At 45.8% G+C, this 14,408-nt stretch overlaps 1 protein-coding gene across 1 annotated transcript in view; it reads right to left on the bottom strand.

The window, feature by feature from the left end:
* LOC120908945 (core histone macro-H2A.2) overlaps positions 1-5,897 on the bottom strand; it is a 77,085-nt gene extending 71,188 nt beyond the window's left edge. The window contains exon 1 of the mRNA XM_040320473.1: positions 5,644-5,897. The gene's annotated coding sequence lies outside the window, so the exon portion shown is untranslated. The remainder of the gene's footprint in view (positions 1-5,643) is intronic.
* Between the last annotated feature and the right edge of the window lie 8,511 nt (positions 5,898-14,408).

Below are 14,408 nucleotides of genomic sequence, written 5' to 3'. Positions count from 1 at the left end.
GAACCCCCAAACATTATATATATTTTTAAAGCAGAGGCCCTAAAGAATAAATTGGTGGGTTTTCCAAGCTTAAAAAATGTTACACGGTATTTGTGCAGCGTTTTTTCAAATGCAATTTTTCATGGAAAAATACACTTTCTTGAACCTCAATGAAAAAAAAAAAATCCACAAATACATAGCCCATATTTTTGGGTAAAATATAAAAGAGAAGGTTACGCCGCATAAATAAATAGCAAACACGTCACGCTTTAAAATTGCGTGCGCCCGTGCAATGGCAGCAAAAGACATAAATTTTACTAGCCATAGGCCACGCTTTAAGGCCTCATGCACACTGGACGTTAAAATTACGCTATAAAAACGCCAGTAGCTTTGCAGTGAGTTTCTCAACTTTTTTCAACAGCGTTTTTTTCCCCCCTCACTTCTATTTGTTTGGAATGAGCAGTGAGCAGCAATAGTTGCAGTTATATGCACACTACACATCCCATAGTCCCCACAGGGGTCTCAAACTGATGGCCATTAAGCTGTTGTGAAACTACAAGTCCCATCATGCCTCTGCCTGTGGGAGTCATGCTTGTAACTGTTAGCCTTGCAATGCCTCATGGGACTTGTAGTTTTGAAACCGATGGAGGGCCGCCAGTTTGAGACCCCCTGCTCTAGTACATCTCCGGGACAAGAAAAAGGGTGGCTACATTGCTACATACAGTGAGATCATGGAGAATGAACGTAGCCACCAGTGGCGGCTGGTGCTCAAAATTTTTGGGGGGGGCGCAAACGGAAAAAAAAATTGCACTCTCACTGTGCCCATCAAATGCAGCCACTGTGCCATCAATTGTTACCACTGTGCCATGCCATCAAACGCAGACACTGTGCCATTAATTGTCACCACTGTGCCATGCCATCAAACGCAGCCACTGTGCCATTAATTGTCACCACTGTGCCATGCCATCAAACGCAGCCACTGTGCCATCAATTATCACCACTGTGCCATGCCATCAAACGCAGCCACTGTGCCATCAATTATCACCACTGTACCATGCCATCAAACGCAGCCACTGTGCCATGCCATCAAACGCAGCCACTGTGCCATCAATTGTCACCACTGTGCCATGCCATCAAACGCAGCCACTGTGCCATCAATTGTCACCACTGTGCCCTTTAATTGTCGCCACTGTGCCCTTTAATTGTCCCCACTGTGCCCATTGTCCCCACTGTGCCCATTGTCCCCACTGTGCCCATTGTCGTCGCGGCTGTGCCCTGTAAAGTGCCCCTCCCGGCACTTACCTTTACTGGAGTGAGTCAGCCATCCACCGCACTCGATGACTGGTAGGCGTCTCAGGCAATCAGGTTACCGGTAGCCAGAATAGGCCAACCTGATTGGCTGAGACGCCTTTCAGTCTTGTACAAGGAGCGCATCCCCCGTTGGCTCGGATAGGCACTTCCGTACAGCCAACCAGCTGCCGTTATTCAGATTGCCGGACATAAGCGCCGACCATCTGAATAGAACAGCGGCGATAATAACATAGATTCGTGCAATGCATGGATCTATGTTATTAGACTCAGTGGCGGTGAGAGCCAGAGGGGGCGGCGCTCCAGCGCCCTCTATGGAGGAACCGCCACTGGTAGCCACTCTCTAACAGGGAGTCAGCTCTCAGCAAAAGGAAATTTGGAGGAGGCTGAGAGCAATAGAAGGGACATATTTAAAGAAAATACAGCAAGGCAGGCAGACATAACAAACCCTGTCTCAGTACATTCAGGCCCCGTTCATACTTCACGTAGCGGGAACTTGCGATTTTGTGTGCGAGCGATATTCACACGATTGCTTGTGTCCCGCCTAGGGAAGCATATTCACTTCAATGGATTGCCCTAGGCACGCTTGTCACCCAAAAGAAGCTCCTGATGCTTTTTGAGCGACAAGCTTCATGCGATGTTTAAAATCGCATTTTGCCACATGGTTCTGTCACATAATCGCGGCAAAATAGCGCCTTGTTTGGGGTGACATTTAGAATGAATTGGCACCCAAACGTGCATTTTACACCGATTGCCACGTGATTTGGAATTGCAGGCAGAGTCGCTGCGATTCCAACTCGCCAAGTGTGAATGGGGCCTAAATCTTGAAGTCCTTTGTATATTTGGTTCACTTATGTGCAGCATGAAACTATGGCACTTTGTTTTTTCCTGTAATAAAGACCGGTCACTGCTGTTCTCTCTCCGTACTGGGTGACTGGTCTTGTCTCCGCCCCTGCTGTACTGTTCTGCAGGCAGCCTGCAGTGGGTGGGGCCTGTTGGGTCCCTCCCACATCTCTACTCTCTGAACAGGCTATGTACAGCAGTTTGATGATGTCACTGCTACTTTTACAAGGTAATATCTGAGTTTGCAAAGGTATTTTGTGCACACAGAGTGGATTTATAGATGTTGGCTATTGAAGGGTATATTTAACCTCTTCACGCCGAGCACATGGTAACATGCAGCCTTTCGGCAGCTACCTATTCGCGTGCAATAGTGCCGATAGAGCTGTGCCAACAGCACGCGCCCTGCATGCTCTGGGCACAGTTACCAGCGGCTAACGGAAAGCTCCCGCTTGTTGCGTGATATTGGGAACTTTGCGATCATGTGACCGCCGTGACAGCCAATTACATAACCATAAGCCCCACCCCGCCTCCTGCCATTCTAAACCCATACAGGCGCCGGCTCTAAAGAGACGAGTTTAGCTTTCAAGCAGTGCACAGAATATGAGTTGGTTTACCAATGTCAGATCAGTAACAGATAAATAGTGATTGCTTGCTATTGGGTAAAGTGGTTTTAAATCCTTACATATACCCATTGAAGTGATTGGAATCAGGTGATACACAGAGATTAAACAAATTCTCCTACATAAGTTGTACCTGTTTATCCGCAGTTTTCTCTTCTCTACATCCATTCAAAGTGATAAATTATAAAGCTTGTGTGAAGATTCAGAAAAAAGGGGGTGGAGAGCTGAAATTACACTCAATGAGGAGAGCTCCGAGAGCTGATTGGAGGGAAGAGACACGCCCCCCTCCTTCAGCAACAAAGCTGAGGCTGTCAATCAGCTGGTGGTCACTCCCTCCCATCTCCTTTTTTCTTTTGGTGTCAGGAAAACTTGTCAGAGGTGATGATTCATGCTGATAGCAGAGGAACAAAGCAACAGACAGAAATGACACTTACACATCGTTCACACTGAGTGCGGCTTTGAAATCGTGCAACTTCATTGCATGTCAATGTGACTTCAGGTGTGGCTTTGAAGACATCTGTGTGGCGTCATGCACAGATGTCTATGCAAGTCGCACCCGAAATCAGTAAAACAGTAGGAGCTACCTTTTCAGATTTATGTGGCACAGTAAAGTCAGTGTGGCACCGATTTGAACAGTGCCATTGCCGACAATAGGGTGCGACTTGTCATGCGATTTGGCAAGTCACTCCAATGTGAACGAGGGCTTAGTGCTCTTATTGAGACAAGCGCACACTATAAAGGGATAGAGATTTACAACCACTTTAGGCCTAGTTCAGACTGGCATTGAAAGCAGGCGTTTGAGGGGCGTTTGTAAAGCTCCTCAAATGCCTATGCAGTTGATAATACGGACAGAGCACACTGCTGTTCACATTATCAAAACATGAAGCATAAGCGTCCTTCGATTCAAAATTGACGCTTCATGTCCAGTTTAAAACGGAGTTGAAGCATTTGATCTCCTTTCATTAAAATGTAAAAATACGGGTGCCGTGAGGTAATACATTACAGTTAATAATAGGTGTTTGTGGTAAGGTTTTAACACACCAAAAACACATCAACCGCGCCGCAAACATGCATAGGGCCTATACTGAGCTCTGCTGATGTATGTGTGTGGGTACAGAAAAAAAGACGTAAACATGTTTATAGCTCACTAAAAAAAAACAGAAAAGAATGGATGTATTTACGTCCTGACGTCCAATTTCTACATCACGCTTATTGTAAAACACCAAATAAATGATTTGATGTGCATATATAAAATATTTATCGATGACATATACTCGATAATAATTTCGCTTTACGCCTGCGCCGTAAATCTGCCTCCAATCAATCTGCTTAATTTTTATGTGATGGGGAAAAATGATGAAGACAGCTGAAGTGGCGAGGATTAGTTCAAAGACGTAGCATAATAGGATTCATTTAAGCGCTGAAGTACATGCTTTTGTTACAATAACAGCACCATCCCGACAAGGTGGAATAAATCCTTCACGCCGTGGTGATGTCAGAACTTTCACTTTATCACCTCTGCAGACTGAGCAGCACACAATGAATGAAGGCGGCCTGGCGTTCGCACAGACCGCCCGTCTGACCGCGTAAAACCTCACGGAACATGTCACGTCGCTGCAGGAAAATGGAGCCAGAAAACCTTCTGTAAATGGAGGAAGAATGTGGGATTGCTCCTCGAAGACTCTGAATGGACGGTGCCTGTCTCTTTAAGAGGCCTAGTCACAAAACCACAGGCAGCAAAGCCTTGAGATCCGGATTAGCCGTAGAAATATGACAAGAAAACCATATAGAACGACACCTTCTTTACAGTTTTAAGGGCATTTTGCAATCGTTAATTTGTGCTTCCGGGTTAAAACAGAAATTGCACTTAAAAATAAAAAATAAAGAACAAAGAAGACAGAAATGTACAGAGACAAATAAAATAGAATTCAAACGTACACGGAAAAGTAAGCAAGACGATGAACACTAAGGGCAAGAATGTTTGCCCTGGGGAGGAATGAGGCCTTGGGGAAGGTGGGGGGTGAGTGAAGCACAAGGACCAGACCCCATACTCAGGATCTGAAAACAAACTGGCGTCTAGGAATTAAAATGACAGCTGGAATGAAAAGAGCAGAATGGGTTACCAAGGTGCTCTCATCCATTCTTAGCAGAACACGCTTATTGTTACTGCGAGGGAACTGCCGGGGAATAGAATAGGTAAAAATAATAATAATATAATTATATATATACACACACACACACACATATATATATATATATATATATATATATATATATATATAAATAAATAAAGACAGCAAAACGTAAAAAAAAACAAAAACAGATGCAAAATAAATAAAATATAATAATAAAAATACATAAAAAAATAAATAAAAATACAAATTTCAAATCATTTTATGATTCAGCTACGACATGCAGGCCCAGGAAGTGGGGGGACGGGGACGCGAGTAACAATAAGTGAACCCTGCGTGGAAATCTTTGCCGTCAAATTTGGCGTGGAATATTTGGAGGAACGACGTGACGGCTAGATTTCATCCTCTTTCCCCCCCAACCACATGTAAACAAGACAAGAGACGGAGCCTAATAAAAAGGGATATTAAAGTGGAAATATCTCGCATTGCGAGAGGGGGGCGACAAGTCTATATTTGTGTCTCCTCCCCTTCGGCGCCGGGTGCTCATTTTTTTTCTTGGGTCTAAAATCATAATCCACACCGGGGTCATTTCTAATCACAGTCATCATACAGCTAGAAGGGGGAAGAGGTTGGGAGGGTGGTTCTCCTTTAAATGCATTTTATTTTTCTGTTTGATCCTCGCTGTTTGTGCCTATTAATTTGCAGAGCAGCAGCAGCAGCAGCAGCCATTCATTGAAAAGAGATCTGCACACCAGGCTTACCTTCCTCTATAGACTACTCCTATCCCTCCTGTCTGTTCCTTCCAGGAGATGCCAGGATGCAAGTTGGCGAAGGCTGGCCTCTTCTTTTTTTTATTGTTCCTATTATTATTGTTTTGTCTTTTGGATTCCTTTTGTATTATTTTATTTTCTTCCCTCCCCCCTTCCAGTGTGTAAATGGAAGCTCTGAAAGCTGATAGTAAAACCAGGAGGTGGGACACAGGGCACAGAAAGAGAGAGAGAGAGAAGGGATGGAGGGAGGGAGGCGGGGAGAGGGCCCTGCTCTGAGTATACATTCAAATCTATCACCACCCCTAGGTGGGGTTTGTACTGTCTGGAAGAGCAGCAAGCCTTGTGCTGTGTTAGCCGTCCATGAAAGCACAAAGTTTGGGCTTAAAGAGATACAGACGATAGGGAAACGCGCAAAAGTTTTTTATTTTTTTATTTCGCCACACTTGAAACCGAACGTGTTTCCAAACCGATAAAAATGCATGTTTTTAGTCTTTGCATTTTTCTTTTTTATATATATATATAGGAAGAAGGTCACTTCCTCATTGCTGTGTTTATTTATACAGAGGGCAGCAAATGACAGTGACATGCTAAACAGCCTCCATTATAATGGAGCTCAGCTACAGTGTGTACACAGCAGGATACATAAGCTGTGTGACAGGAAGAACGCATAAACCCCTAGGCCGAGGGGGAACTAAAAGCAATACGTACATTAACCCTATAACTGGCACCAGGAAACAAAACAAAAGCATGCTCCTTTCGCCTGCACATTTTTAGGCCTTGTTCACTACTAGTGTACGCCAGAGATCGCAGGTGTTTGCGTTCAAACTGTCTACGTCTACCAAGCTGCTTGCTCCCTAATTGCAGGTTACCACTCAGATGTGTGGTTACTAAGGATGAGCTCTGGCGTGTTCGCATGCTACACGTGCAGAGCCCGCCAGGAAGTGTGCACGGCGCTGCTAGGGTTGCCACCTCATCCCTTTAAAACCGAACACATATTAATTACACATGTTCTGTGGCTGATTAATGTGGTAATTAAACTCACTTGTTGCCTTATCTGCATTATATTAGCCTCATAACCTGTGTAATTCATATGTGTTCGGGTTTAAAGGGATGAGGTGGCAACTCTAGGCGCTGCGCTAATCACAGCCAGGGAGACATTTCCCGATCTCTGCAGCCGAGCATCGGGACAATGTCTCCCTGGCTGTGATTTGCGCAGCGCCGTGCACACTTCCTGGCGGGCTCTGCACGTGTAGCATGCGAACACGCCAGAGCTCATCCTTAGTGGTTACATGCATACAGCTGCAGCGTCTGTCAGCCTGTTATTATTTATTCATAATATACTGGCTGCTGACGCTTACACCTGTGAATCCAGGCTGCATAAATATGCTGATTCCTAATGGTGTATGGAACTTTGTGGCTGTGCGAATAAGGCTTCATGCTAAGTTCACGTCTTTGTGTGCGTGGATGATGTGTTCTTTTGGTGCATTTTTAATGCGTTTTCATGCTTCCTGCATTTTATTTTTGTGGTAGGAGGAGGAAATAGGCTGTTAACCACTTTGCATAAATGCGGCTTTTCGTGGGTGGGCTTTAACGCAGAGTGGCTGCATATATGCGGCCTTGTGTAAACAAATTACTGCGCTGAGAGCCAGCACAGTAAGCGCTGGGTACTGGAAATCTCCTGATGCATACTTGCGATCGTAAGCTTTCCGATCACATAAATGCGGCCTTTTGGTGGGTGGGCTTTAACACAGAGTGGTTGCATATATGCGGCCTTGTGTAAACAAATTACTGCGCTGTGAGCCAGCACAGTAAGCGCCGAGTACTGGAAATCTCCTGATGCATACTTGCGATCGTAAGCTTTCCGATCACATAAATGTGGCCTTTCGGTGGGTGGGCTTCAACGCAGAGCGGCTGCATATATGTGGCCTTGTGTAAACAAATTACTGCGCTGAGAGTGAGTTGCCAGCACAGTAAGCGATGGGTACTGGAAATCTTCTGTAGCGCTACCCCCGGAGGAGCTGCTGGTTAGATTTGGGATCTGCGTATTTAGGCTACCTCTATAGTGTGTCTAGGGGTGATGGTAGTGATGAGAGCAGTAATAGAATGTCCAGACCGTTGGTTGACGTTTTCAAATGCTTTATTTCTCCGGTCAACACGACCAACATGTCAACTTGAAGTAGACAGGACAGGTTGGTGAAAGAAGAATGAACGCAGAATCAGGCTATGGATAAGTAAAAGCAGTCCTGCTTTTACAGCAACTCTTTCCTCGTCGCCACTTCAGCTGAAGTGGGTAAAGTGCCCCTGGACAGGTCCCTCTCACAGGCCTGGCAGCTAGAGCGTCACTTAGCACTTCTGGGAAGAAACAAGTCTCTCCCACAGACTTGGCTCTAATTGACTTTTGGGTTTAAAGATGAGACCTCTGCCACAGGCCTAGTACTTGGAAGTTTGAACGGTAGAGCGAATCCTCCCAGTATGGCATTTGGGGTCACCGACTGACAGCCTGAATGCAACCTGTCAGTGTCCGGTGCCCAGATCCCCGATGGTTCGTTCAAGTCCTATTGGAGCACCTGCCTCCGGGCTCTCCTCAGACCGATCCCCCACCGAACAGCACCCAGCTTGGGATCTTCTCAATAAGGGTGGGAACCCAGTAAGTCACTGGGGTCCACTGGCAGCATCAGTTGCTCCGGGCTATGGGAGCCCTAGAGTCAGGAACTCCGCGTAGCACGCGACCCCGGCCTGGTGGGCCATAGTGGCGGGGCCCGTGATGTGCGCGCACCCTAAAGGTGGGTGCCGCACCTGGAACCAGGAACCCGCGAAGAACCCCGAACCACAGCCTCCGCCACAGAAATACTCCTCCCAGCATGCCCCGTGAGGGAAAACTCCTCCAATTGGCTGCTGAGAAGCGGCTCCGCCTGGACCCCTCTGGTGCCACCTGCCGCCCAGAGATGAGACTGCATCTCTGGAGCACAGACTGACCCACAGGACAATCCAGATTTGGCGACAGACAAATTTAACAAATCAAATGAATGAGAGTAACATAACTCTCTCATTCCCCCCACTAAATTTAATATAGCACCTGTACGAAAAGTACACAGGCGCTACACTTCTGATGCATACTTGCGATCGTGATAAAAATATAATTTTCGCGCCAACAATTAGATTACGTGTTGTAAAACTACACGTGATTAAATAAATAAATAAATACAAATAGTTTGTGTATTTTATTCTAAGCTGCTCCCCTGTGAAATGGGGTGTATAACTCCTATCTAATGAATATTTTGGTGATAGGGGGCGCTGTTTAAAGAATAAAAGTGTAAGTCAATATAGTAGACTGGTGACTAAATAAAAAGTGGTAGATGTAACATATAATATAAACTTTTGAAACCCAAACAAGTGTTCAAATAAATCATATATTACTTGCTGACAGTGAAAAAATAAAAATGTGAATAAAGAATTAAATATAATAATACACTGCTAGTGTGAGTACCAGATAATGAATTCAATTAACCATGTGGTTGGATATGTCACAAATTAACCAAAAAAATGCAAAAACTAAATCCCAAAGAAGGAAAATCCAAAATGAATAATAAATTCCTTTCCAGTGGTAACAATTATAAATGGTTAAAGCGGGGGTTCACCCTTAGAGGGCACTTTTTCCCCTTAGATTCCTGCTCGTTTTCTCTAGGGGAATCGGCAATTTGTTTTAAAATATGTGCAGTACTTACCCGTTTACGAGATGCATCCTCTCCGTCGCTTCCGGGTATGGGCTGCGGGAATGGGCGTTCCTTCTTGATTGACAGTCTTCCGAGAGGCTTCCGACGGTCGCATCCATCGCGTCACGATTTTCCGAAAAGAAGCCGCACCGACGTTCGGCTTCTTTCGGCTACGAGTGACGCGATGGATGCGACCGTCGGAAGCCTGTCAATCAAGAAGGAACGCCCGCTCCCGAAGACCCATACCCGGAAGCGACGGAAGAAGATGCAGCTCGAAAACGGGTAAGTACTGCTCATATTTTAATACAAATAGCCGATTCCCCTAGACTGAACGAGCAGGAATCTAAGGGGAGAAAAAAAAAAATGTAATAAATGGGTGAACTCCCGCTTTAAATATATGTCACTGAGCTAATTATATGTGATGATAGGTGTAATTCGCCAAAAATGCCTAATAGGCAGTTCTTGAGGTGAATTATGTTTGGGAGGCCTAGCGCCGATGAGATGAAAGCACCCACTTCTTTCCAGAAGTTCTGGACAACCGGGCATGTCCAGAAGCAGTGTAAGAAATCGGCCTCCCAGGCCACAGCTGTGGAAACAGGCAGCTGAGGGCAGGAGACCCATCCTGTGTAACCTAGCCGGAGTGAGGTGGGTTTGATGGAAAATTTTGACCTGTATGATGCGGTCCCGGGAAGCAATAACAGAGGTTTTATACGTATCACTAAATTCTGACCAGTCCTCATCTATCAGGGAGATGTCCAGTGAGGTCCATTTTACCTGAACTTTGTGAAACCTGGGGTTAAAGTCAGTCATTAGGGCTGCATAATAGGTGGAGACAAGTTTAGTGGGATCTGGCTGTCTGAGCAGTTTTTCCAATGGGGGCAGGTCAGTGGGATCATCCAGGGAGCCAAACTGGGCACGGATAGCGTGCCTGAGCTGGTAGTAATAAAATAGGTGCGATCTTGGTAAATCGAAATCTAAACGTAGCTGAGAAAAAGATTTAAAGCCCTGAGCATTGTACAGGTGGCATAAATATTTAACCCCCTTGGAGTACCAGCGATTGCGATCAGGAAGCGAGTATAGTTCCTGCAGATTGGGGTTAAACCACAGGGGGTTGTTGGGAGATTTCAGCCAGGTGTGCCTGGATATTTTAGTGACAATATAACGAAAAGAGGAAAGAGAAGTGGCAAGTATGGAGGTTCCAGGGCGATCGGAGACCCGGCCTCTGTAGATAATATTATGTAGGGTTTCCAGAGAAGATGCAATGGCTCCCTCCGTGGAAGTACAGGCATTGGCCGGAACCAGGCACAGCCAATCGTGGATGTGCACCAACTGGGATGCCAAATAATATAGAAAGAAGTTGAGAAATGCCAGGCCTGCCAAGTGCGCTGGCAACCGTAGTGTTTCAAGTGCTACCTTGGGGGAGCCACCCTTCCACAGGAAAGTAGTACATATTGAATCTATGCATTTAAAAATAGATTTAGGTATTTTGCAAGGGGAATTGGCAAGGATATAGAGTAATCTCGGTAGGTAGATCATTTTGAGGACGTTGGCCCTCCCCATAAGATCCAGAGGCAGATCCATCCACTGCTTGGTCTGCTCCCGAAGTCAGACCAATAGAGGATCTAAGTTATTGGCGATATATAAAGATAAAGGGGTCTGCACCAGAACCCCAAGGTACCTAATGGAGGATACCACTTGAAGCTTGGAATCTGGGTGAATCAGGGGAGGCTCAGCCACATCTAGGAGACTAGACTTATCCCAATTCACCCGGAAGCCAGAACAGTCTCCAAAGGTATTAATCTCCACCAACAGGGCCTGAAGTGATTCATTAGTATCGGCCAGATACACCAATGTGTCATCCGCATAAAGTGAAATGCGCTACTCTATATTAGCAATTGGGAGTCCTTTAATCGAGGGGGAGGAGCGAATGCGAACCGCAAGCGGCTCCATGGCCAGGGCAAACAAGAGGGGCGACAACGGGCACCCCTGTCGTGTGCCCCTAGTAATCGGAAAGGGGCCAGTGATAGAGGAATTGACCCGCACCCGAGCTACAGGGGAGGTGTAAAGGAGTTTTATCCATGCTACAGCACGGGGGCCAAAGCCATACATCTGTAACACCCGAAACAGATATGGCCATTCCACACTGTCGAATGCCTTGCAAGTGTCCAAAGACACAATAGCACGAGTGGGAGGACAGTCGTGTGGATATTGCAGGTTTTGAAACAGCCTGCGGATATTCATTATGGTGGATAAAGCCCCCTTGGTCACTATTGACCAAGGACGTGACTACGTGTTCAAACGGTTTGCCAATATTTTGGCCAGAATCCAAACGTCAACATTAATAAGAGAAATTGGACGGTGAGATTTGCATTTAAGTGGGTCCTTACGGGGTTTAATAGAAGTACAATCAAAGCATCTCGCATCGTTGGGGGGAGGATCCCGACATCTAGAGCTTTGTTATAGGTTTGCAAAATAAAGGGGCACAAAAGGTACCATTCAGTTGGGAAACCGTCTAAGCCCGGAGTCTTATATGCAGGCATTTGTGAAATGTCTGCAGCAGTTTCCTCAACCGAGATAGGTGCATCCAGCACTTCACGCCCCTCCGTTGACAAGGAGGGGAGAGATATGTCAGCCAAGTAGTCATTCAATTGGGAGTCATCATAGTCAACCCTAGAGGTATAAAGGTCTTTGTAAAAGCATAAAAAGGAGTCTAGGATATCCCCTGGGTTGTCACTGATGGGGCCTTGAGCAGTAAGGATACGTGGGATGGAAATGGGAGAGTGGTCAGGTCTAGTCAGATATGCCAAGAGACGTCCGGCTTTATTACCATGTGCAAACGATTTTTGTGTGGCATGCAACATGCGTTTTTTGCGTGAGATCTAACAGACAGAGTTCATACTCCTTACGGCTCTGTAACCATGCCTCCCTCGTGTCGGAGGCAGGGTTAGAGGCATAAGCAGACTCAGCACGTACCATAACAGTCTCAAGTTCCTCTGTAAGCATCCGGTTATTTTTTGCGCAAGACCCCTGTGATGGACATGAAAGTGCCCCTCAGAGTTGTCTTAAATGCGTCCCATTCAGTGGAAGGGTCTACTTTTCCCAGATTATCCCTCCAATAGTTTGTGATGCCTGTCCTGCATTCTCCCTGCACTACCTCGTCCTCCAACCAGTATGAGTTCAGGTGCCAAATAGCAGGTCCCGAACCTGGGAGGAGGAGGAGGTCCACTGAGAGAGGGGCATGATCAGAAACCCCTCTAGGCAGATATGAAACGGCAGAGACAACAGGGAGGGTCTCAGCTGGAGCAAACGCCATATCTAGTCTGGACATGGTGTGGAAAGAATCCGAGTGGCAGGAAAAGTGGCGTACATCTGGATTTTTCCATCGCCACACCTCTGTAAGGCCATGAACCCGTGCCCAGTCTAGAAAAGAGGGAAAGGGTCTACCTCGACCACCCAGGCGGTCCATAGTTGGATCTAATATAGCATTAAAGTCCCCCACATAAAGTAAGGAGCCAGGGGGTCTAGTCAGCAGCTGAAGTGACAGTCTAGAGAGTACCTCCACCGAAAACGGGGGGGGGGGGCACATAAATGTTCACCGGGGTAAAGGTCACAGTAGAAATTTGCAAAGTAAGAACAATAACCTGCCCAGCAGGGTCGGTTTTAACTTGTACCGTCTCTGCCGGGAGAGATTTGGCTAGAAGGATGGAAACCCCTCTGGAGTAATTAGTATGAGTGGCATGATTGGAGTTAGACAACCATGGGCATTTTAGGGCCCTTGTTTTAGAGCCTGTAAGGTGAGTCTCTTGGAGGCAGATGATGTGCGGGCGACATTTTTTTAATACTGAAAAGACCAGGGATCTCTTCTGGGGTGCATTTAGACCTCTAGTATTCCAGGAGACTATCCTTAGGGGCTTTGACATTGTAAAACATACAGTAGGAAATAAGCACAAAGTAACATGCATACAAGAATATAAATGACCAGACAGGCCGCGCCACCTGAAGCACATACACGCACATGAGTAAAAAAAGTGCGTGGACCCACCATCAGGACATCATGAGCCAGCAATGAAATAATAAAAAACATTAAAAGTCTGCCATAGGCAGCAACCTGAGAAAAAAAAATAGGAGTCAAAAAGTGCAAAAAGGAACATAGAAAAAAAACACCACCAAGTGCCAGAAAATCTAGATGAAATCCCTTGCCCCCCTCCCCGCTCAGCCAACCCCAACATAGCGAGCCTTGGATCCCTGAACTGTAAAACGAAAACCCCCCTCCTTAAACTGAGGGCGAGCTGTACCGTGGCCTTGCCACTAACTGGTATGGGGGGTGTAGTGGAGTCCGAGTGACTTCCGAGCAGCATTGTAGGGGTGTAAAGCATCACAGTCCAACAGCGGATGCAGTAGATTGCAGAGTAAACAACCGGCAGAAGTTGTAGGGGGATAGGCCTGTTAACCACTTAAGCCCCGGACCTTTAGGCAGCTAAATGCCCAGGCCAGGTTTTGCGATTCGGCACTGCGTCGCTTTAACAGACAATTGCGCGGTCGTGCGACGTGGCTCCCAAACAAAATTGGCGTCCTTTTTTCCCCACAAATAGAGCTTTCTTTTGGTGGTATTTGATCACCTCTGCGGTTTTTATTTTTTGCGTTATAAACAAAAATAGAGCGACAATTTTGAAAAAAATGCAATATTTTTTACTTTTTGCTATAATAAATATCCCCCAAAAACATATATAAAATTTTTTTTTCCTCAGTTTAGGCCGATACGTATTCTTCTACCTATTTTTGGTAAAAAAAAATCGCAATAGGCGTTTATCGATTGGTTTGCGCAAAATTTATAGCGTTTACAAAATAGGGAATAGTTTTATTGCATTTTATTAATTATTTTTTTTTTTACTACTAATGGCGGCGATCAGCGATTTTTTTCGTGACGGCGACATTATGGCGGACACTTTGGACAATTTTGACACATTTTTGGGACCATTGTCATTTTCACAGCAAAAAATGCATTTAAATTGCATTGTTTGTTGTGAAAATGACAGTTGCAGT

Source organism: Rana temporaria, chromosome 8 (assembly GCF_905171775.1).
Source record: "Rana temporaria chromosome 8, aRanTem1.1, whole genome shotgun sequence".
Lineage (NCBI taxonomy): Eukaryota > Metazoa > Chordata > Amphibia > Anura > Ranidae > Rana > Rana temporaria.
This window is presented reverse-complemented; position numbering and strand designations above follow the sequence as displayed.